General features: G+C 42.1%; 1 protein-coding gene across 3 annotated transcripts in view; it reads right to left on the reverse strand.

Moving 5' to 3' along the window:
* The window catches only part of DAB1 (DAB adaptor protein 1), a 1235135-nt gene that overhangs the window by 766387 nt on the left and 444855 nt on the right, over nucleotides 1-23893 (reverse strand). For all 3 annotated transcript variants that reach the window (XM_037148509.2, XM_053655463.1, XM_053655462.1), the window contains one exon: nucleotides 4298-4459. The gene's annotated coding sequence lies outside the window, so the exon portion shown is untranslated. The remainder of the gene's footprint in view (nucleotides 1-4297; nucleotides 4460-23893) is intronic.

Genomic DNA, 23893 nt, shown 5'->3' on the forward strand with positions numbered 1-23893 from the left:
CTGGGGACCACCCTTTAGAACAGAGGCTGTTGTGCAAAGGAAAGCAATGTTCCCCAGCACAGTTGTTGCTCTTCTCCTACTGACGCTAATTACAGTCTGCTAAATGTAAACTGGGGAAACATCTCGCCCACCCAGAGTTTCAGAAATGGGCCCATTGTCTTCACAGTAACCTGGGGGCAGAACGCTCCTCTTTCTAAACCTTTTATCTTTCTCTCTCCCAATGCATTTGGTAAACACAGAGAGGTACGCTCATAGAAAAAGTGAGGTTGAAGTTGCCAACCTACCTGACCATAGACCCTTTCTTTTGGTTGCTTGTTCCAGGCAAAGCTGGAACAGAAGTAAAGGCGCGCAGAAGACATTGCCAGGCTGGCGGGGGGGGGGGGGGGGGGTTTAATTACACATGTGGGTAGCACTATGGAGGCAGTCTGGGAATGCAATTACCCCACTAATTATATTGACACAACAAACTTGAGCTTCCTTGAGGGGCCCCCACCTAAGGGAATACCATGTTGTCATTTTGCCACGCAATCATTCCTTTCTTTCGTATGGGTATCACTTGTTGAATCTTCTCCCTCTATTAAAACCCTTCTCCTCTTTTGAGGACATCACCAAGGGTCACCGCAGCCTTCCCTGGTTTTAACTATGATTCGCAGCCCTGCTGTCTAACCCTGGACCCCGGCTGAATGAATCCTTCTTCCCGCTGTTATCACTGGGAGATGTGCTGGCCTCTGTGACAACTGCCACAACTGAAGGTTTCTGGGTCACAGCTGTCAAATCCTGGACACAAGACTCATGGGTGTCTAAGCTCTTTTCAAGTTTCAGAAGCTCATTTTTTGAGTTCTTGGGAATAATGAAAAACAGCACGGTGGAAGGGTTATGGGTTTAACACCAGAATAAGAGGCTGAGCATCAATTCGGCTGCATCTGGCTGAATGGTCTGGGCAGGACTTATCTGTCAGGACTCTGGGTCTCAGTTCTCCTATCTGTGAAATGGCAGTAGAGCTGATATTACTGCACAAGGCTGCTGAGGTAATTAAACTGGGCTGTGCCTGTGAAAGCAGTTTATAGGTAATGGAATAAAAGCCTGAGTGAGTGACTCTCTCCCTAATCAGGGAGTACTACCACCACTAATGGGTTAAACATCTTAAAGCATATATCTCCGATTCTGAGACTCACTCCCAACAATCTCCAGTGCCTCCCTGTCTGTAGAATAACTGTCTTTCACTGGGAATTTCTAGGAGGCTTAAGGCAAATGATCGAGACAGCACTGGCAACCCTTCTGTGGGTACCTATGTTGTATTCAGCATTTGCGAGGCACTGGTCACATAGAGCGAAAGCATTGGACAAGCTTACAGTGAAGTCCTGGATTTGCAAATGAATATTTATGTGATCTTGAGAAAATTGCTTCACTTTTCGAATCTTAGTTTCCTTGTCAATAAATCAGTGGTGATAGTGCCTACGATGAAGGGTTATTGTGAAAATTAAAATGTGAGAACCCACTTCAAGCACGCAGACACAATACCTAGAAGGCACTCAACAAAAATTAGTCTCTTTCTCCCACTTCCCTTTCCTTTTCCATTTTATATTGTGGAATATAAGATTCCACAATATAAAACACTCATACAAATAAATAGATGTGTGATAGATGGCTGGCTGGCTTCTAGGGGAGTGATGTCAGAGAAAGATTTTGCCAGAATCTCTCTTCCAGTATCACAATGGGGCCCCTGCAGGAGCCTTTCACCCACTGTGCTCATCACCACAATATTTTACAGTGAGCGTTTATTTATTTTTTATTAAAAAAAGGATTATTCTCAATGATGCATGTGATAAATATGCCAGCTTTAAACCTTTTAGAAATATTAAAGGTTTTACGGCTCAGTGTTTGACAGATTTGATTAATCCTTTCCACACAGAAATATTCAGGAAGATAGCTATAGTTGGGTTTTAAAGCTCCAAGAACATCCTTTGATAAAGGTAAAGAAAAGGTAAAGAGCTTTTAAAAAGAGAAATTCTCTTGCCACACAGAATAGACAAAGAATTTCAAGATTCAGAAGGCTTCTCAGTATGGTGGAGAGTTGGAAGCTGGTGTGGGGTAAGGGGAAGAGCAGTGCTTTAAAATCTCTCTCCCTTGGAGGAATTTTCAAATGAAAGGCACACATCCAGCTTGACCACAGGACGGTCGTCTAAGAGTTTTCTTCTCTGCTGGGTTCCCAAATGGGAGATGTGGGAGGGGGTGCGGGCAGTGCAGACCAGCGACGGTACATACAGACTTCAGAGAGGAATGAAGCGGAATGAACCCTTGCCCCTTCTCATAGTCCAGGACCTCGCGCCAGCCTCCTGCCTGCTCTTTCAGTCACCAGGGCTATTTCCTGTACGGATGTTTCCATTCCTCAGTTAGGGTTTCAGCTCCTCTAAGAAACAGTAAACATGTTTTGGCTATTTTTTGCCCCTAACCTAGCTTTTGTTTATAATAGATGCCTAACAACCATGTGTTAATTAGAGTTGGTGTTTAATAAATCCTTGACAAAATGGTGTAAGGATGTAAGTGGGCCAAAAACCCCTACTTAAGAATGAAGCTCTCTGAGAAACTATGTTTCTTTATGAGTAAAGGACCTCCACGTCTAATCATGGTCATGGTTATGGCCATTTCTATATTACTAGGCATATGTTCTCATACGAAACTGCATATGGGGTAATAAAGAAAGCTTATTCCGCACAATTTAAATAACCAGTACTCTTCTGCAAGTCTTCTTTGGAGTTTCAAAGGAAACAAAGGAAACACGTATAAACAATAAATGTACAAAAACTATTTTAGTATTTTGTCTTGGTTCATCTTAATGTTTACTGTCATGTATCTCCCTAAGAATTTTCTAAGAAAGAATAACACTGAAATATAAAACATCTTAATGAATGATCAAAAAAAAAAAAGAATGAAGCTTTAAAAATTACTAACAGGTTCTGCCTTCTTCTGATTCCCATTCCACAAAAGAAAACTGAGCTTAGAAACTAAATTTTTGAGATTGAAAAGTAACTCCTCATTTGACAAGCAGCTGTTGAGCACTGTGACCATCCTAGGCGGCCTGGACGTGGTTCTGAGCTCAGCCACACTGCCTGGTAGAGACGCCCTCACGCGAGAGGTGCTATGACTGATATGTATATGGGGAACCATGCGGGACTAAGGGAGGTGCCTCAAAGCCAGCCTTTTTGTTCACAGGGGGAGGTTAAAGGAGGCTCTGAGAAGGAGCGGCGGACTCCTGAAATGAACACTGAAGGGCAATGGAAAGGGAGCCTAGGGAAGGATGCACGTGCCTGCGTGGCACATACGCCGTCTAGATCCGTGAATTTCCACCTCAACTCCAAACGGAAGGCTCACTCTGCTCATCAGCCCCCCCCCCACAAAACCTCCAAGTGTCAATTCTCTCTGCTCCGATGTTTTCTTTGACACCCGGGTCACCCTCCAACACCAACTCCTACTTCATTTTTATGGAGGCATTTCCCAACACAAAACACTGACATACTTGCCACGAGATATTATGGGGGCAAAGGTGTGATTCAATTATGTGACTTAATCAATTCAAATGGCTAATGTACAAGGATCTCAGGATGCCATCCAGCTTTCAACTGAGGGAGAATAATTGTTCCATAATTTCTTAATTCTCCCACAAGACAGTTTAAATTAAAGGACGTCAATTTGCAAAGCCAGACTGCATTGTATTCTTAAATTGGGCCTGAAATAGCCACAAGATGAAGGGTAATAAGGCAGAGAGCAGAGCCCAGAGTGCCTGGTGCTGTGCAAAATTGTTTAATACGGTCAGACCCTTTAATCTTCATATCTATTGATGCAGAAAGCAGCATATTTCTGTCACTTATGATAAGAAACATTACTTTTTAAATTCCTTGGTGAGGCCGGCAGATCTTAGGCAGCCAAGATAGCAAGAATCTCTATTTCTACGTCTGTGAATATTTCTTTTTTTCCTTAAATTGGTTTCCTTCTAATCCATTTAGTCTCCAATCTGAGTCAGAGACAAGTAACCCTGAACAGAACCACACAGGAGAACAAAGACTTGTGCCTCTCAGTTCTCAGATGGTACTGGCTACCATCTCCCTGAATAAGTCAGTGATTAAATAATGAACCCGAGCGTATTTATTATTATAGGAGAGGCAGTTAGTTCCAGAAATTAAGAGACTTGGAACACCTTTTGAGAGATACAAAATCATATTCAACAGTGGAAGGTACAGTGAGGGGAGAAGGGGATGATATGAACTATTTTCATAAAAGAACCAAGCATTTTACTCACATGTGTCCTAGAAAATGATTTGGTCAATGTGTCCGGGCTGGGTGGGGATGATGCTGGAGAAGGGCAGGCCCCGAGGTCTGGACTGAGGAAACTGGGTAATGTCTTCCCAAGATGGACAGGGCCACGAGTCAGGAATCGTCATTGAGAGAAGCCAAGACGTAGCTGCAATGAGAGAAGTAGATGTCAGTTTTGAACGCAAACTGAGGAAGAAGAAAGGTGGATGAAGCACACAGCTGTCCCGGTGGAGTTTGGAGTGGCTCAGGATGCAGTACCATTTTGAAGTGTCTGGGATGCGTGGAGGTGGGCCTGGGGCACAGAGATCGTGGGAACAGTGTAGGGCTGTGCAAAGAAGAATCGGTCCGTGCTTCTGTGCCTGATGTTGTGTGGGGCAATTTAGAAGGTGCAAACTGAGCATAGAGCATTCGTCAATCTTTAGTTTAAGAATTTGGACTAGGTTATACATACACAGGCTAAAGTTCAAAAGGTACAAATTATACATTTTTTTTCACTTGAGTGAATCTATCTATAGGATAAATACCTAGAAGTGGAATTATTGGGTAAAAGGAACATCTTTTAAATTTTGATAGATACTGTCAAATTACCATCACCAAAGGCTGTACAACCTCACACTCTCTTCAGCAATATATGAAAGGATAACTTTCCCATGTGCTCACCAACACAGCCAATCACGATCCTTTATTGTGACAGACATGAGATATAAGGCATGATAATGACCATCATAATGCTAATATTTAATGAACGATCATAGCATTTTAAGTACAGTTTTTTAGTCTCTGCATGTATTAATCTATTTATTCCTCTAGAAGCAACCCACTGATGTAGGGACTCTTTTTATCATTAAACAGATAAGGAAATAGAAGCAGAGAATTTAAGAATCTTGTTCATGGCCACAGCTATGAAGGGCAGAGCTGGGATCTAACCCTGGACCTGGCAGTTCTTCAAAGTCCAAACTCTTAACCTTTTGCTCTTATTCCAGGAGGTGGAAAGTTATCTGCAGTATATGTTATAGCAAGTACACACAAATAGGAAACCCAAGGTGGGGGTGCATGTATAGGAAATCAGAGAGACCAGGTCTTTCCACTTTAATGGACATAGACACAGGCTATTAACTGGGAAAATGTTGGGCTACAGTGATTGATAAGCAAAATTCTAAGAACACATCACCACATTTTTCTTATCTTTTTCTTACCTTTCACTGTAACATTATTCTATAAATGTTCATGATAAATTAGAATGGTTAGATTGACAAAAATGAATGTGTGGTGTGATCTAATGAACACTTCAACTAGCATAGACTGGGTTCAAATCCAAATTCTGCCCCTCTTTAGCTGGATGGCCTTAAGCAAGTTATATAACTTTCTGAACATTATTTTATTCAAAGGGGAAAAAATGAGCCTATAACCCCAGAAAAAAATGCGTACAATTAAGTAATAAATATAATTATCTGTAAAAAATTTCTACCTACCTGTTTGATCTTATTTCCCCCACTTGTCTTCATAGATCCTCTGTTTTTATTAAATTACTATAATGTACTTTTCTTAAACATGATGAAATTTTCCAGCACACTTGCATTTCTGCATTTCACTCTCTCTTGCTGAAATTCTCCCCCAAGTCTTATCTGTAAGAATTCTACCATTAAGCCAGCTAGGTAGGTCAGCATCAGATGCTATCAACTATACAAACAGTTTCTTGACCAAACCCCTCTGCAGTAAACTACCCCTTGGTGGTTTGAATTTCTAAGTAGTATTGAGTTCTTGAGTACTATTGGACTGTACTACTTTTATAGCACTACTCATCATAATACCAGTAGTCAATAAATGTTTAGTGCAGACCAGGCACTGTTCTAAGCACTTCATATATTTTCTACCTCAGTTAATCCCCTCCACTAGTGATAGGTACTGTTATTATCCCCACTTAGATATAGTCATGAATGTCAATCACTATTTGCAGGTCTTTTTGACACAGTTGGACCGAAGGCTTGAAAGGACAAAGAGGCCGTGAGCATAACATTTAAATGTGTAGGCTTTGAAATCAAAGAACCTGGGCTCCAGTCTTGGTCCTGATCATACAGCTGTGTGATATTTGGCAAGTGACCCAATATCTCCAGCCATCAATTTTAATTTGGAAGAAAGAATGCTGATGATAACTACTTTGAAGAGCTATTACAAGGCTTAATTGGGTTTGCACATATAAGAATTTGAAACAAGGTGTGGCAAATGGTATTGAAATGTCAGCTTATATCATAATTTAAAACTACAGGTTTTCCAACAAAGACCTTGCTTCACAATGTTGCATCCCTATCCCCTCTGCCTTTACCATCCTTTCCCATCTTCACCCATAATTTCACTGCCAATTTGAAGAACTTAAGGCCTAGGTCTCCATCTCCAGGTCTAGCTCCAGCATCTCCTGCACCGTCTCTAGGGAGAGCTCTCTCTTTCACCCCCTCTATTATTTTATGTCCATTGTACCACTCATCCCATTGGGCTGCAATTCCTTGTTATAATGCCCACTCAGAATTTTGAGCTCCCTGAGGATGGGGACAATGTCTTAATTATTCTCAATCCCTACTATATTAGCACACTGCCAGCATAAGTCGGGTGTTCACAATGAGTCTAGTAAGTAAATAAATACCCTAATAATAAGAGAGGAAGAGTTACCAATTCTTAGCTCACTACTATATATTCACAGAAAAGTCATTCAATCTTCCAATCAAAGCTTAGAAAAGAAACTCTACTAAAATAAGTGTTTTATATAAATAGAGCAGCGGGTTCTGTCAGGGACCCATGGCCTTCTTATCAGCCACGTAGGCACTCTCCACACTGCCATGCTACTGATGTTCTCGTGATAGACATTGCGAAATGATAGCATCAGCAGCAGTTCATAAACTCAAGACACTAACAGACACACCGGCTGCTCAGATATAAATAGAGCATTATGGAAGGAAAATAATAATTACCTCATAAGGAGAGGGGCAAGTAAACATTCTATTAGAAAGGAAAAAAAATCTCAAATGAATATAATCTCCTTCTATTATGTTATGAGCATTAAAATTAATGGTATTGGTTTTTCTGTGGTTTGGATAGTCATTGTATTTAACAAGCTGAAGTTAACTTCACAAGGAAAAAAGAAAATAAATTAAATGTGCTGGTGTCTCAGGAAACTTCATTTTCTGAGTGAATAGCCAAGTTGATGCTCATCACTAGAATGGCTGACAATCAGTTTTCCATACTGGTATGTTCTAAATGGGAAAGGAAGCCAACTCTTCATTTAAATTATATTGCAAATCACTTTGTGCCTGCTGAATGGCATTCAGCTGCAGTAGGCGGCTCTCACTGTGGAGCCCCCAAAATGACACTGGCTGATTAATGCTAATGTGAAATGTTTTCTTTGAGGACCACGGTGGGCACACTATCTAGGTGCATGTGAGGCTGAGGAAATTTTGCAGTGGGTGACGAACTCAAAGGCCAAGAGCATATTTGCCATCAGATGAAAATGCACATTCACGAACATACCAAGACAAGTCAATTATTCCCTGATTCACTATTCCCCGAGTCCCTTTGTGGAAAGAAACTATTTATACTCCCCATCAGATGGATACACAGAATCATAGTAAACAAGCCCCTGATTCCACGATTCTGTACTATATTTCCCAGGGCACCTTCCTTTGTGGAAGTCATTACTTTTGGTCTTTTTGTTCTCGATTTATCAAAACAGACATTTTGCTAAGTGAGCTCAATGTTTGTCCCAGGCACAGAACAGTTAGGAGACACAATTTTGACCAACTGAAAAAAGAGAAAATGGGCAAACGTGCTTTGCCACCTTTTGGTGTAGGCGACTGGGTATTCGTATTTCTTTACCTTGATAACTGATATGTGGATAAATACTAAAATCTGGGTTCACAAGTTTATTATTCTTTCCCCTTCTCTCAGCTTAATAGTTCAAAGAAACAAAACAATCTATCCTTGCCTTTTAATTACTCTCAATACAACACACTTGAGTCAGATCATTCAAAAATTAGGAAATTAATCAGAACCAACATCTGAAAAAAATTAGCCTGAGCCATCATATTTCACTTGTTAAGTCAGCAATACTCCTTACAAAGGAAATGACAGTCAGTGTGACCCTCCTGCCCTGGGGGAAGCCCTGCCCCTGGGTATCTCCTTGTGCGGCGCATGCTCCCCATACCCTGTCGTCATTGATAAGGAGTAACATTGGGAGTGTTTACGTGCAGGGGGTCTAGTAACTGTTCTCTTATTTTTACAAGCCTGAATTTCCTTCTTGCAGGGTTGTTGTGAGGATTTGAGGTGAACTAAATAACTTGCAATGTCATGCCCATCATAAAGTAGACACCCCATAAACGAGAGCTATTATTACAATGTCTTTAAAACAGAAAGCCTTTCTGCATTTACCAGTGTTTTCCTGCCATACTACCATGATAATCAGTGAGTAGCACTTGGGATACTGGTTATCAGTAGATCTATTGGGCTAATTTATTTATACATAAATAGCCAGTGTGCCAGAAGACCGCATTTTCTGTTATGTGTTTAAGTCAATGTCGCTGAAAGCTAATTTCCATGTGGGTCTCTGACCTTTAAAATTACTGAGTGCCCTGCTCTCAAGTGACAGGATCTTTTTTGTACCTGACACTGATTTGCAAAATTAGATGTCTGCAGGGCTAAAACATAATTTTTATGAACAAGACAACAGTATAACAAGCTGGGGAATATCTCATTAAACTTGACTACAGCAAAATCTTGGAGGCCATCAAGTGACCAGCCTTCTGCCATCACAGACTGTGAAGCCGCTCAGGTCCTCCAGGCAGGGAGCCATGGACAGGCCTCTGTGAGAAGGTTCCAAAGCCACCGTGGGTACACAAGGTGCTCTGCATGCAGAGTGAAGCAGTGGTTCTCAGGAGGGAATGTTACAAATCACTGAAGTTCACGCTCCTCCATACCTAGCAAATCAGAGCCTCTGAGGGTGGAGACTTTACACTGGAAATTTTCTGCAAGCTCTCCAGTTCGCTGCAATGTGTATCCCAGGTTAAAAAAAAATAATAATCACTGAGTAAAGGAGTGTTCTGATTGGCTGATGGTTTACAAGAGGTGGCCTTTCTTTTCACAAGAAGATGGACAAATGCGGAAGCAACAACTGGAAAAACAGAACACAGGAAAGAAAGCAGGAAGAATCTCAGTGGCAGAGGGTAGCGGTGGGGGAGAGGGTAAGTGGTAATTCAGGCAGGGGATGGAGCCGTCCCGAGGACCTTGCAGATGGAGCCAGAGCACGTCTATTCTGCGGGAGGAGAGCTGGACAGCCTCCACGAACATACACATACACACCATCTCTCCAACCTTTGACAGGGTGATACCACTCTTAGGGGGAGGGAAAAGTGGGGGAAATGGTGAGTGGGAGGGCTGTGTAGACAAATTGAGGAAAGGGAATCACTGCTGCTTCCAGGCCTAAGACTCCAGCTTTTCATCTCTCACTGCCCCAACCTCTCGGACCTCCATGCTTTACAATGTTTTGTTGTGTCCACCTAAAATACTCTCTTCTCCTTCTCCATTATGCAAATGGCATCAAATATCACCTCCTCTGTGAAGCCTTTCCTGGTTTCTGCTGACACAAGTAACTGCTTGTCTATTCAGTCAATGAGCACTTCTCTCAGAATATTTTGAGTCCCCCTTGGATAACTCATCACAACTCATGAAGTACATTAGTCTGTGGTTTTTGCATCATACCCTTGTGCCCACACGCTCAATTCTGAGTGCTTTTCTGTGTTTCATCCTTGGTCTCTGCCCCAGCGCCCAGCACAAAGTATGAATTCAGTATCTTTAAAAAGAAGCCTGCAGTCCTGTAGTAAATATCTGTTGCTTTCGTCTACATAGAATCCTTCTCACAGCTGGCCCATGCCACGGTGTTCTGGAGGAAATGGCCTGAAAGGTCATCATGTGACCCAGGCAGGGTAATTTCTTTCACAAGAACTGATGTATGGATATTAAGGAAGAGGGCCTCTGAGCCAAGACCTGTAAGGATTTTCCCTGAGACTGCCAAAATTATCTTGTTTGCTGTGAACATAGAGTTCCCTTTGGCAGGGGTAAATATGAGTAAACGTTGACACAGTTAGAAACCAAGAGATATAGAATCAATAGATGGAGAGAAAGAAGCTGAACCCGTATGAAGTCATTTTAGTACCTGGATACAACCAAGCCTGATATCCACAAGAAACACTTTATATGCCAATAAACTCATAGTTTTGCTTGTGTTAGAGTTGGATTTCTGTCACTTGCAGTGAAAGTTATTTGCATCAATGCAATAATATCACAATAATGATACTAAAACAAAGCCCCCAGTTGTAAAAAATTATATTTGATTATTCAGTTTAAGAAATGAGGAGAGTTTAAATTCATTTTAAAACAAACATCTTCAAACTGACAGGGTCCATGGAGGACTCTCAGGAAATAAATGAATGATTTGGAAAGCAAGTGTCAGCAGCTTTGCTCACTCCTTTTTTCTTTAACTGAAGTAACTTACTCTATTGTTTTCTATATTGCAGTTCTATCATTTTACTTTTAAAAAGGTCCCATTGCTCTTTTTAAAGGTTGAAAACTAATGCATTAAAATATATCCTCAAAAACAATATAATACTTAAATAAAATTTTCTAAAAACAAAACATTGGCCCTCAGCTACCTGAAGACTTCGCTTGCATGAAATGACTCATTCTGGCAAGGAGCCAGGGCACTGAAGTGTTGCTGTAATCGAACAGCCAGCTAGAGACAGCAGACAAAAGTGGAAGACCACCACCATCATGCCTAGGATCTGGTAAGTCATTTTGTCCTCAAATCCTCAGATGGCAGAAGTTAACACCAAATGCTTGTTGAGGGTGTTGCAAGAAATCCCTGAGTGTGGGTAAGAATAGAGGATTCTGCATTCAGCTGTGTTTAGAAAACCACACCGGAGAGAAACCATTGAAAGGGGTATTGAAGAGTAACTTCCAGATAGCAGCTTGTTTAACTTACGTAACTTCAGAGCCTGAGTCACTCTTGACTCTTCTGTCTCCTTCATTTCCTAGGTTTAGTCCTGCTGACCTGAGTCACCTTCTAATAATCTTCAAGTTCATTCCCTCCTCTTTACCTTTATTGCCTCCCAGTCTCATCTTTTCTTTCACAGCAGTTTTAATATCTTCCTCCACTTTCTCGCCTCCTAAGTTCGGCCTTCACATGGCTTTCATGTTGAGCTTTTTCAAATACAATCTGACCGCAGCCCTGGCTTTGCCGCAGCAAACTTGCCAATGGACGAGGTTCAGCCTTGGCTTGTCCACACCTCCTCACCACTTCCTGCCTCAAATTCTACAGCCCCACAATACAAACCTGCGATGCCTTGGCCCACACACATTTGTTTTTCAGATGTGTGTACCAGGGCTCAGGAATTCTATTCTACAAAAATGTTTCTCAATTTTTTAAATTTACTCAAAAGAATTACCTGCGGGTCTCGTTAAAATGCAGGTCTTGATTCGGTAGGTCTGGAGCAGGCCTAAGATTCTCATGCCCAACAAACACCCAAATGATGCTGCTGTTGCTGGTACAGGGACCACACTTTGAGCAGCAAGATGTGCTATTGGCTGCAGTGGGAACCTCCCCTAAATAACCTCCCCTCACTCATCCGCCCTAATGAATTAGGTGCATCTGAGAGCCTTTGCTTGCAATCAGGTGATGGTAATAATATCATTTCATACTTACCGAGTGCTCACATTGAACCAGGCATTGTTCTAAGTGCTTTACATTTATTAACTCATTTAATCAGCATAACAACCCTACAAAGTAGGTTGCTGTTAGTATGATCACTTTTATTCTGTAGATAGAAAAATGAAGCACAGCCAGGTTAAACACCTCACTCAGGGTCACACAAGTGGTAAAGAGAGGAGGCGGGCTTAAACTCAGGCCAGTTGTCTCGGGAATCCACACTTTTTAACCTCTACCCTTTGTTACTCTCAAAGACTCTCAACTGACAGAGAGTCCTGCCTGAGCTTCCTTAGCTAGTTTTGCTTTCCCTATTCCAATGCACAACACCTATTACACTAAACTGCTTACTTGTTTTTCTTTACCCCATAGACGGTAAATTACTTCAAATCGGGACACTTTCTGGTGGAAATCTGAATCCTAGGCACCCTGGCCATTTCTGGTCCGTAGTAGATGTTAATTATATATTTCCAAACTACTAAACTTGCATACACATTCTTAGAACTTATCGCCTTTCCCATCCCTCTGTGAGAAAAGTTGCTTTACTGCAAGGTTTTCAATTCTCAGTTACATCAGGACCAACTGCAGGGCTTGTTGAAACACTGGTTGATGGGCCCCGCCCCCAGACTTGCCTTCGGTAGATTAGGAGGCAGTGGAAACCTGGATTTCTAACCGGCTCCCAGGTGGTAACGATGCTGCTGCTCCGAGGACCACACTTCGAGAACCACTGCTTTGCTTAGCCCCCTTTAGCCTCAATTCTGTTTCATAAAGGACCCTAAGCCACTCAACTTGTCATATTTCAGAAATAGATATTGAAAACTCTGGGGCCACTGGGAATGTTTACCTCTCCAATTCAGGAGCACAAGGAAAGCATGAAATAAATATCGTAGTAGTTTACTCGGAGTGCAGTCAGAGACTGGTCTTATTTTCAAGGTGAAAAACAGAGAAGTAAGGTGAATCAGCAAATGACATTTAAAACAGCAGCTGAAATCCAAGATCAAGTTTAATTCTAGACCCTCCAGAGGCCATTAAATCGACCTCTGCATTTTTGGTGTATTTGTACTTTTCCCTCAGATCCTCCAGGCCAGACACTCGGTGACCGCCAGACTCTAGGCCTCACCCCTGCCCTAAAGAAGTCTACAGTCTAGTGGGAAAGGCTGGCAAGACACAGGTGAACACATAAAGAAATGAAAGAATTATAGATGGGTAAATGTTCTAATAAAAAATAAACAATGTGTTAAAACAGAGAACAATGGGGGCGGGTGGTGCTCAGTTTAGGTAGGGGGTCGTACAGGCCTCTCCAAGGAAGTGATATCTTAAACTGAGCCCCTAAGAGTGAGAAAACGCCTACTTTATGAATAGTCAGAAAAGAATATTCCAGATGGAGGAAACCACTCACATAAACACTCTGGTCTCGGAACAGGCTTGGCACGCTTTAGGAACCCAGAGCAGGCCAGGGCGTCTGGAGCACTGGTGTGAGGCGGCCTTATACACACAGGAAGAGTCTGGATTGTATGCTCATTACAACAGGTTTCTGCAGAAAAGCCTCGTATCTGATTTGCATTGGGAAAAGATCACTCTGGCTACCCCTGGAGAAAGGTTTGCAAGGGGCCACAGCAAAAGGAAAGGCTCAGTCCTGAGTTAGTTTTTACTATGTGACGGGCAACATGAAACACCTAATGGCTTGGGGAGCGGGGAGCAGGAGTGAGGAGAGGTTTATCAGAGCCACCAGTTTAACCTTTACCACCTGTTCCTATAATCCCTTTGCATCCCACTGTGTAAAGAAAGGCAACACGGGTAGGTGGGTCTGGGCTAAGTGGAGCAAGTTGCTTCAATGCAGAACTCCAGCTCACTGGAAGAGTCTAGGGGAGGCTTACATGGCAAGTATCTTTAACGGGGTGGCTATGTATTATTCCCAAAAGGAAAGATGGAAAGAACGAGGTGGCCCTTTCAGAGCTGAATAAATGTAGATAGTGAAGCACTTTTTTTTACCTTAAAAATAAGTTTTTATCAAATTCTAAATGAAACTCAAGTCTATGAGTGACTGTCAAGAACAACAGCCAACTTTTACATAGTGACCAGGCACCAAGCCCTGTTGTGCTAGGTGGTGACACATATTTACTCCTTCAGTCCACGTGACAGACCCGTGAGGTAGGCACTATGATTCTATCATCCTAATTTGATAAATGAGGCAGCTGAGGCACAGAAAGGGTAAGTAATTTTCTCAAGGTCACACAGCTGGTAAGTGCTGAAACTGAGGCTTGAAGCCAGACAGTCTGGCTCCAGAGCTGTGGCTTTAACAACTGTTCCATTGCCTCTAGACGCAGGGTTGTCAATCATTTTCACTGGGGGCCACAACAGCCTCTCGGTTGCCTTCAAAGGGCTGAATGTAACTGTAGGACTGTATAAATGTAACTAATTCTTAACTAGGGGCAAGGAGCTCAGCACTGCCGCTGGGTTGAAACAAGGTGCCGGCCAGATAAAACAAGGTGGAGGGCCAGATTCGGCCAGTGGGCCTTGTGTTTGCCACCTGTGCAGTCTAGAAAATTTGCAAAATAAGAAATAACTATACTCAATGAGAGGGAGGTCGCACGTTTTAAATTTTGTTGTACTTGTATCATAATTTTTGTCATCGAGTAATCTAGCTCTGATGGTGAGCTGGTACCGGGCACTGAGCTTCACTACCCGCTGTTACAAAGCAAAGAAAAACAAGATCAGAGATAGGGACTGAGTTCCGAGACAACATCCTCATACAAATGATGTATGCAAACACAAAAATGCATACTGCTTTTTTTAAAGACTTCTCAAAATCTTTATATAGTTCTAGATCCTGTGGAAGAGTTACCTAAAATAAAGCAGGGAACATTTTAGAGGAGAGCATGCATGGAGCTACATCAACTACTGACCCGAAAACCTGGTGGGTGTCTGAGCCAACCAAGTGTGCCTGGCTGACAGCAGGAACGAGGCCTAATTCACCATGGTATCACCAGAGCCAAGGACAGTGCCTGGCATGCAATTCATGGGGAAAAGCTGGCTGAGTGAGACGAGCAAATCCCTTGGAGCCCCTGCTTTACACCTTACTAGCCATGTGGCTTTGGGCATGTCACTGAGCCCTTCTGGGTCTCAGTTTTTCCATGTGTAAACCAAGCATGATAGAAGCTGCGCTGACTCATTCTCATGTACATGGGGCCCAGAGCAGAGATCCCAGGTTAAATGCTCAGCTCAGGATATATATTCAGTAAGTAGTAACTGTTACTACTAATACTATGAATGCTCCTACTATTACTATTATTATTCCTACATGTTTGTAGATGTGAAAATTAGCATTAAGGCCAAACAAGTTGGGGATGAAAAGGTCTGTATCATAGAGCCCAATTACAATCAGCTTTTTGATAAATTTAGGAAATATATCCTGTTCCAGTTAACAGAAAATATGGAGCCAAAATGACTTGATAGGTAAGTTTGAAAAAGAATACTGGTTAAAGGGACAGACTTTGGGCCAAACCCTAGCTTCACCACTTAGGAGCTGTGCAATCCTGAGTAAGTTACTTAACATCTCTGGGCCCCAGTCCTCTCATCTGTAAAATGGGAGCATTAACAGTAACCTGCCTCGTGGAACTGCTGAGGATTAAATGAGATAGCATACATGACACTTTTAGAAGTGCCTAACAGTCCATGAGCACTCAATCATTGTTAGCTACTGTGATTATTATTTTGATTTCTCACCGTATGTGTGTTTAAGGCAAAATCAGAAAAGTAGCAAAAGGCCTAAAACACTGGGCTGGTGGTATGCGGCTAACAATGTAACCAACTCCAAAGAAAAGAGAGACATTGCCCCTCTCATTATAGTATAGCACTGGGAAATCCCAAGATGCTGTTTGGCATCCTGATAGCTACAGGCTGGCTATTTAATGACATACAAAAGCAACAAGAAGGAGGGACCATCATTTGATGTCCAAAAGTTACATAAAATGAAAGAGAAGGTTTGAATGTGTAAAAAACTACTGTTCCATTCCTTGAGGCAATTAGCGTAATCAGGAGAAATACAGCACACCGTGCGGCGTAACTGGGAACTCCTTTTTCCGCTCTATCAAAGGATAATATATATTTTCACCTTCAGAAAGGTTAGGTAATTATAAATGTATTCTCCTTACTCATAATATTTTAAGCAAGTAATTGTTGCCCATGGGAAAATGTTTAATTATTTCTGATGAACAGTTGTGGTGCAGAAACAAGAGAACATGACAGGCAGAGTGTGCAAACCGTGGCCCGATTCTTAATTGTGTGGGAATCTTGTCTTTTTATCATGGAAAAAAAATCCCATATTGATTTTTCTCTCAATTGATTTCACAAACTTTTCAGTTTAGCAGCACTGAGTCTCTCCAATTATAGCATCTTGATTTCCTTGGCGAGAGCCTGCTGCATACCTTCACCACGGGAAGCTCAGGCTGTGTAGGGTTGGGCTGCCCAGCTCGTCCCCTTCACAGATACTGCAGCCTCATAACTGTACCACTCCCTCCCCCCGGGCCAATAGTTTTAAGGGGAATAGACATAGAAATGGCATGAGGATACAGCTTTGGGATTATGTAGACCGATGGAGGAGCCATTTCTTACCCTTTGTATGGAACGGAGGAACATTAGAGGAGGTGGGGCTTTGGGCAACTTCTCAGAAGTTCCCTGTCATGGACCGGAAACCCAAGACCCTGCTGGGGAAGTGGCCTCCTAAAAGCTACACAACAAGAGCGGTCTAAAAAAGATTTTCAGACTTCAAACCCAGTTCATATGGGAAGGGAAAAGGAAGCAAGTGGAACTGGGAAGAGAACAGGTTTCATTTCTGGGAAGAGAAGGGTAGAGCTGCCATGACAATCTGAGAACAGGTTCTGCAGAGAGAAAAAAGAAAGATTCTCGGAAGGCTGGCAGAGAGGGCAGAAGGGATAACTAACAGACAGAAGACATGCCCTTTCGGCTCTCTTCCCTGCAGGTGGCACCTCTTGCCTGCATTCAGGGTGGCATCATGGGGCTCAAGAGCAAGTGGCCTTGGAATCACACAAACCTGACCTCAGATCTGCCTTTTCATAACCCTGCGGCGGAGTAGGTGTCACTACCACATTTTATACACTTAGGAAATGGAGGCTGAGTCAACGAGCTTTCCTAAAACAGATTGTGACTGGGAGGTCAACCCATCTCATTGTCACGCCTGCCACAACCAACAAAACAGCTGGAATAATTCCATATATTTTTAACATGTACAGACTGGCATTAACTCTAAAATTGGTCATTTTGTGCCTTAATTTTTAATTCACTTGTACATTAGAAACTGTTTATAGATATTATGGTGCTAGTCAACTCTTCTTAGAATAAAATTTTAAGATAACTGTAGATTCACATAAAGTTTTAAGAAATGATACTGAGAGCTCATGTATATAATAGTCAACTTTTATTTTTAAAGATTTTATTTATTTATTTTTAGAGATCATGGAAGGGAGGGAGAGAAACATCCATGTGTGGTTGCCTCTCAAAAGCCCCCAACTGGGGACCTGGCCTGCAACCCAGACCACGTGCCCTGACTGGGAATGGAACCACCAACCCTTTGGTTCACAGGCCAGTACTCAGTTCACTGAGCCACACCAGCCATGGCAATAGTTAACTTTTAGATGAAGATTTTCTATCACATATGGGAGGCTCTGGGCCAAGACTTAATAGAAAAAAAATAAGGTCAAGCAGCACATACAGTGGTTCAGTCTGTAGACCTTAAAGCTCTGTTGCCAGGGACCAAATCCCCACACCACCACTTCTCTGCTTTATGACCCCCAGTGATTTACTTGGCCTCTCTGTTCCACACTTGTGCAACAAGGATGCTCACAGCCACCTCACTGACAGGACTGTTGTGGGATTAAATGAATTAATGCACATAAGGCACTTAGAACATATGACCAGCTGACCTTTGATGTTCCTGGCATGTACCTACATTTTTTGTGCATATACTATACTAACTCAGAAAAAACATTCAAATCCTTCCCCACCTGGTCCAGGCCCTTTGGGGGTAGGTTTGTCTCAGAGACTGAAAATAAGGGCAGAGCTTTTTGTTTTAACTTAAATAATATTTGCATAATGGTTTCACTCACCATATCTTCAACAAATGGGTTCTTTCATGAGCAGAAAATTCAACTTTTTAAATAACTTTCCCTGCTTGTGGGGAAGATAGTCAAAGATACCATCAGTTTCTTATAAATGTGGGGATTTTATTTCTTCCTTTTTTATGAAGTCTCCAGTAGACTGCCTGATAAAAAAAAATTTCCTCATGAAAGAGAAGCTATTTCCTAATTTTATCTATGTGAGAAGTTTATGTGTTCTAAACCAACAGGGATGGGAATTGCTTCTGGATCCTGCAGGCAAAATGAAAAGTGTGTGATCTAATTCTATTGTCAGATGTGAATGTCCCTAGAAAATTCTCTCACTTTGTCGTATTCGGGAAATACTTCTCTAAAGAACACAACCTGTGTTATAGACTGGTGAATCATTAGGGCAGATGAAGGTATACCAACACAAAGCAGTTGAAGGTGGGTTTGTTAGGTGCTAGTGGGTTTGACTCCTTCCACCCCAAAGCACTCACACGCACAGACCACCTCTTCCACTCGAGGAGAAAGCCAGAAACCATCAAATGTCAACTACACACTGATCTGCATAAACCACCCAAGGAGTGAATGACAGGACAAAAAGATTCTTTACAACACTCATGATACTTTCATCTGACCTTTATTTTAACTCTTGCACAATGCAGTCTTTGTTTCATGATCCTACTCCCCAACTTGACCAGTATATTTACCTCTGGACACTCCATACCCAGCACTGAGTTTCTCTCAGTGGCTGCTCAGAAAATACATCCCCAATGGAGTTGAAAGCAAACCTGCCATCTCCCTGACACATACTTTCTATCCTAGACTACCCTGCCTGCTTCCAGAAGTCCTGTTTCTCAAGGGTGGTTTAATAAAAGGCAGTGTTGAGCTAGGATTCGGGACAAATATCCCAAGTGCCACTGAACACAGGCTCACGGCAGAGATATTAGGGAAAATGGCAGGCACTGGGCTAGCGGGATACAGGCAGTCTCTCACAGAGAAGTGCCACTTGGGCTGTGCACTACAGGATGCTAGGTGCCCCTGAAGAAGACCTCAGTCCCCTGCTGCCATTATTTGGGAGTGGGGACAGGAATTACTTGACCATTTTTAGAAAGCTCCAGTTTTGTTATCAAGGTGTCAGCCTCCAAGAATGAACAATGCCCTGCTCTAGGATGTTAGCCAGTGCCCAGGGAGTTTGCATAGCAGACAAGGCTGAGCAACTTCAGCAAGACTACAGGGGTCACTCTGAGGACACACTGGCTTGCCTTTCCTCAATGAAGAAATATACTTCCTTCACAAGGTTTCCAGCCTTTGTCCATCTGGTCAACCAGGGTAAGCATTCAATCCCCTGACCCTGCTCCTTGGGCACGGAGAGGACTATTACCGTTTATGATGGGTCTCCCTTACCACAATCCTTCCTTCAGAAGGCCTTCCTGACTTCCCGGTTGCCTGTTTTATGCTCCTACTAGCAGTTGGTATACCTCAGTGCATTTGTGATCATTTGGTCAATGCCCCTCTTCCTCGATAGATAACCAGTTCCATCGGAGCAGGGACAATACTTCCCACTTCATTGTTATGTTCCTTCAACCTGGCACATTCCTGGTATATAGTAGGTGCTTAATAAATACTTCCTGAATAAATGACAGACAATAAAGCAAGGTACTTTTTAGACAAAATACTTTTTATATGTACTAATTATTGTGTGTAGTTTCACATGATCCATGAAAAGGAAAATTATTATTCTAATTTTTACAAATGAGGAAAACTAGAAATTAACGAGGGTAAGCTATGCAGTAGAAAGGCTGAAAGTCAAGCTGAGATCTCCTAGTCCAGCTCTCTTGCTACAATTGTACGACCTTCCTCCTTGCTCTTTAAATTCTTTCTGTATTTGCCTAACCCCCAAAGATAAACTTAGAATAACTAACACCTTCCATCCCCCACACCTGCTGTGAGGTCCCAACTGATAACTGCAAAAAGCATTTGCTATTGTTCCAAGGAGCTGGGAAATCAATGTGTTCATTAGCGAACTCCCCCTCCCTGAAATCAGCTAGGAAGATGAGGTGCTGGGGCCGGTTCTCTGTGTTTCTCTTCAGCCATCTGTGACTAAAAATGTTCTTTGAAATCCACCCTTTCCCAACTTTCACAATTATAATTTCATCTCATCTCTGTCTCCCATCCCCACACTGACACTCCCACCCCTGCAGACAAAACCCCAGACTTTCACCCCAGCCTGCTGATCTGCTCCTCTTTCCCAGGCCCTCCCTAGTCAGCAGGAAAGAGATCTAGACACAGTAGGCAGTTTTAAGTCTCAAATGTTTGCTTAAAAGGAAAGCAGTCTTTCATCATCAGTGCTTCTCAGTCTGTCAGGCACTGTGTTCATGGCTTTTTAGTTCAGACACTCCAAGAGAAGGCAGATGATGTGAGTATGATTCAGACAGAGGCTAAACCTCAGGCTGCAAACCCCCAGCTCCCCCTGTTTCTTCTGCTCAGGGCCGACCCCATTTCCTGGGGTTTGGCCTGATGGACCAGTGGCCAGACTCAACTGAATCCCAAATGATGTAGAGGCAGGATAGTAAAAAGCTAGGAAAATTCCATGGCAAGTGAAACGAGGAAACTGAGACAAACAGCTTTTTCAAACTGACCTCAACTCCCTTATACAACCACTCCCTCAAGCATTAGCCCTCAAAACAATGAGGCTCTGATCAGCATCAAACAATCTGAGAACAAAGCCTCAGGTCTTTTGACCACAGACACAGTTTTGGTAAAACAAGAGATAACATCCTGAGTAACTACAATATTGCAATCTGACTCAGTATATTAGAGAACTCTTATCTCATATACAGTCTGTATTCAGATGTCCTCAAATGTCCCAGTAATCTTTCAATTTTTCTTTCCCATGTAGAATTCAATCAAGAATCATGTGTTGCCCTGGAGTGGCTCAGTTGGTTGGAGTGCCATCTTGTAGACCAAAAGGTCAAGGGTTGAATTCCTGGTCAGGGAGCATACGAGGAGGCAACTAATCAATGTTCATTTCTCACATCGAGGTCTCTCTCTCTCTCTCTCTCTCTTCTTCTCTCTCAGCAATGAAGGAATGTCCTCAGGTGAGGATTAAAAAAAGAATCATGTGTTTCATTAAATTGCTATTTTTTTGAGCCAGTAATGTAAAACTGGTCCTCAGCCCATTTTTTCCCATAGCATTGACACTTTTGAACAGCATAAGCCAGTTAGTTATTCTTCAGAATGATCCTCAATTTGAGTCATATGATACCCAATTAACCCCATAATCAGTGACATTAAGTTTACCATATGATTAATATGGTGTTCACTAGATTTCTTTGTTGTAATAGTACCTTTTTCCTGAATAAATAATCAGTACTCTGTGGGATGCTGTATGAGAGTATATGAATATCCTTAGCCCAAACAAACATTAATGCAATGGTTTAAGCATTGGTTAATCATGCTTACTTAAATCAATAATTATATCAGTGGTTGCAAAATAGTAATTTTTTAATACTATCATTCCTCATGTATTACTTGGTCTGTCCTATAAAAAGAGCTTTCCCTCTCCCATTTTTCAGTATCACTTTAGACTCATGGATTCTTTTTTGTATTATTCAGTGTGTTAGGATTCATTGCTATCATTATTTTTTTACTTGAATATCTTAAAGGAGAAAATATTAAATCTTCTAGCTGCCCCCCGCCATTCTCTTTCTCCCTAAGTTCAGCCATTTAACACTTCACTCCCTCACTCCTCCTAATTCCCTGATGACTTTTATTCCTGAGAGGGAAACCTGAGAGGTTACACAGATCCCAACGTCAGTGTTCATGCTGAGTTCCTTGCGAGATGAGCTCACATCTTCTTAATGCTGTGTCCACAGTCTCTAGCCAGGTGTCTAACAGGTAGTAAGTACTGGTTATTGTGGGATGCAGCCCAGGAAGTATCACTTCAACCAAGCCCGAAGTGGCAGCTCAGCACCTCAATCTTTATCACAGGACAGGAAAGGAAAATTCACCTTTCCAGACTACTTAGAATGCATCAGGCCCCTGAGAAACAGCAAAAACAGCAGCCATATTTGCTTGGACTTTCACATGAGATGTGAATACATTTTTCTGGTGTTTTTAAGACACCATTATCCTGGGTCTGACACATGCAGCTGAATTTATATCCCAGATGATACATTCCCTTTGGTACTTTATGCTCCATTCAGGATGGCCACTTCCAGTTCCCTGAACACACTACACCAGTACTTCTCAAAGGAATCACCTTCGAATCTTCTTAAAATGCAAATTCTGATTCAGTGGGTCTGGGCTGAGGACTAAGACTTTACATTTCTAACAAGCTCCTGGGATGATGCCTCTGGTCTGAAGACCACATCATATTTTAAAATATGTTTATGGCTTTTAGATAGAAAGGAAGGTGGGGGAGAAGGTGAGAGAGAAAAACTGATTGGTTGCCTCTCATATGCACCCTGGCTGGGAACTGAACCCCCATACTTTTGGTGTATGGGATTACACTCAAACCAACTGAGCCACACCAGCCAGGGATACACAATACTTTTTAAGTAGAAAAGCACTACTCTGCTTCATATTTGAATGCATTTGCAAATGTTATTCTCTTTGCCTCAAATCCTTGCCTCTCCTTGTGTATCTGGGACATTCCCATTTATCCTTTAAAATCATCTCAAGGGTCATCTCTTCTTTCACTCAAGCTGGCCTGTGAATACCCACTATGTGCTGTTACTGTTTCACAAGCTGGCATGTGAATACCTACTATGTGCCATTACTATTCTGGGATCCTTGACTGTACAAGCAAAGTGAGATCTGTGCCCTCAGAAACCCCATACTGTAGTTAAGACTATAAGAGTCAAACAAACCAACAAGAAACCTGAAATTCATAGTAAGCACCATGGAAAATGAAGGGTGACAGTTAATTACAAAGTCAGGGAGACTCCTGCAGGCACACGGTCACAGTGTACCTTTCAAAGGGGGAGGTGATTTAGCTGAGATCTCAAAAAAGAGAAGTCAGCTTTATGAATGGCTGGAGGGAGGGAAAAGCATTCCAGGCAGAGGAAGAAGCAGAGGCAATATTAAAGGAATTAAAATAAAGAAGGTGGGGCTAGAGATAGTGAGTGACAGAGAGCTAGGAGCAGAGATGGGAGGGGCAAAGGGCTAGGTAATGTAGGCAATTTGGCCATGGGAGTGTGTGAGAATTTCATTGCAGCTGAAACAGAAAATAACTGGAGAGTTTTAAACACAGGAATGATAGTATTCAATTTATGTTTTTAAAGATTACTCTGACTGCTCTATGAAAAATGTATGGAATAATAGCTAATGACAATAAGGTAAAATTTATTGATTGTGCTTACTATATGCTAGACTTGGCTCTGAGTACTGACATATAAGGTGAGGCAAAAGTAGGTTTACAGTTGTTCATTTGAAAAATAATATACAGCCCTGGCTGGTTTAGCTCAGTGGATTGAGCACAGGCCTACGAAGTGAAGGGTCATTGGTTCAATTCCCAGTCAGGGCACATGCCTGGGTTGCAGGCTGGGTCCCTAGTGGGGAACACATGAGAGGCAACCACACACTGATGTTTCTTTCCCACTCTTTCTCATTCCCTTCCCCTCTCTCTAAAAATAAATATTAAAAATAATATATAATAACTAATAAATAATAATACAAGAATAAACTCTGTTTTACATAGTCACAACCGTAAACCTACTTT

Source organism: Artibeus jamaicensis, unplaced genomic scaffold (assembly GCF_021234435.1).
Source record: "Artibeus jamaicensis isolate MK-2021 breed Jamaican fruit bat unplaced genomic scaffold, CSHL_Jam_final scaffold_1019, whole genome shotgun sequence".
Classification (NCBI taxonomy): Eukaryota; Metazoa; Chordata; class Mammalia; order Chiroptera; family Phyllostomidae; genus Artibeus; species Artibeus jamaicensis.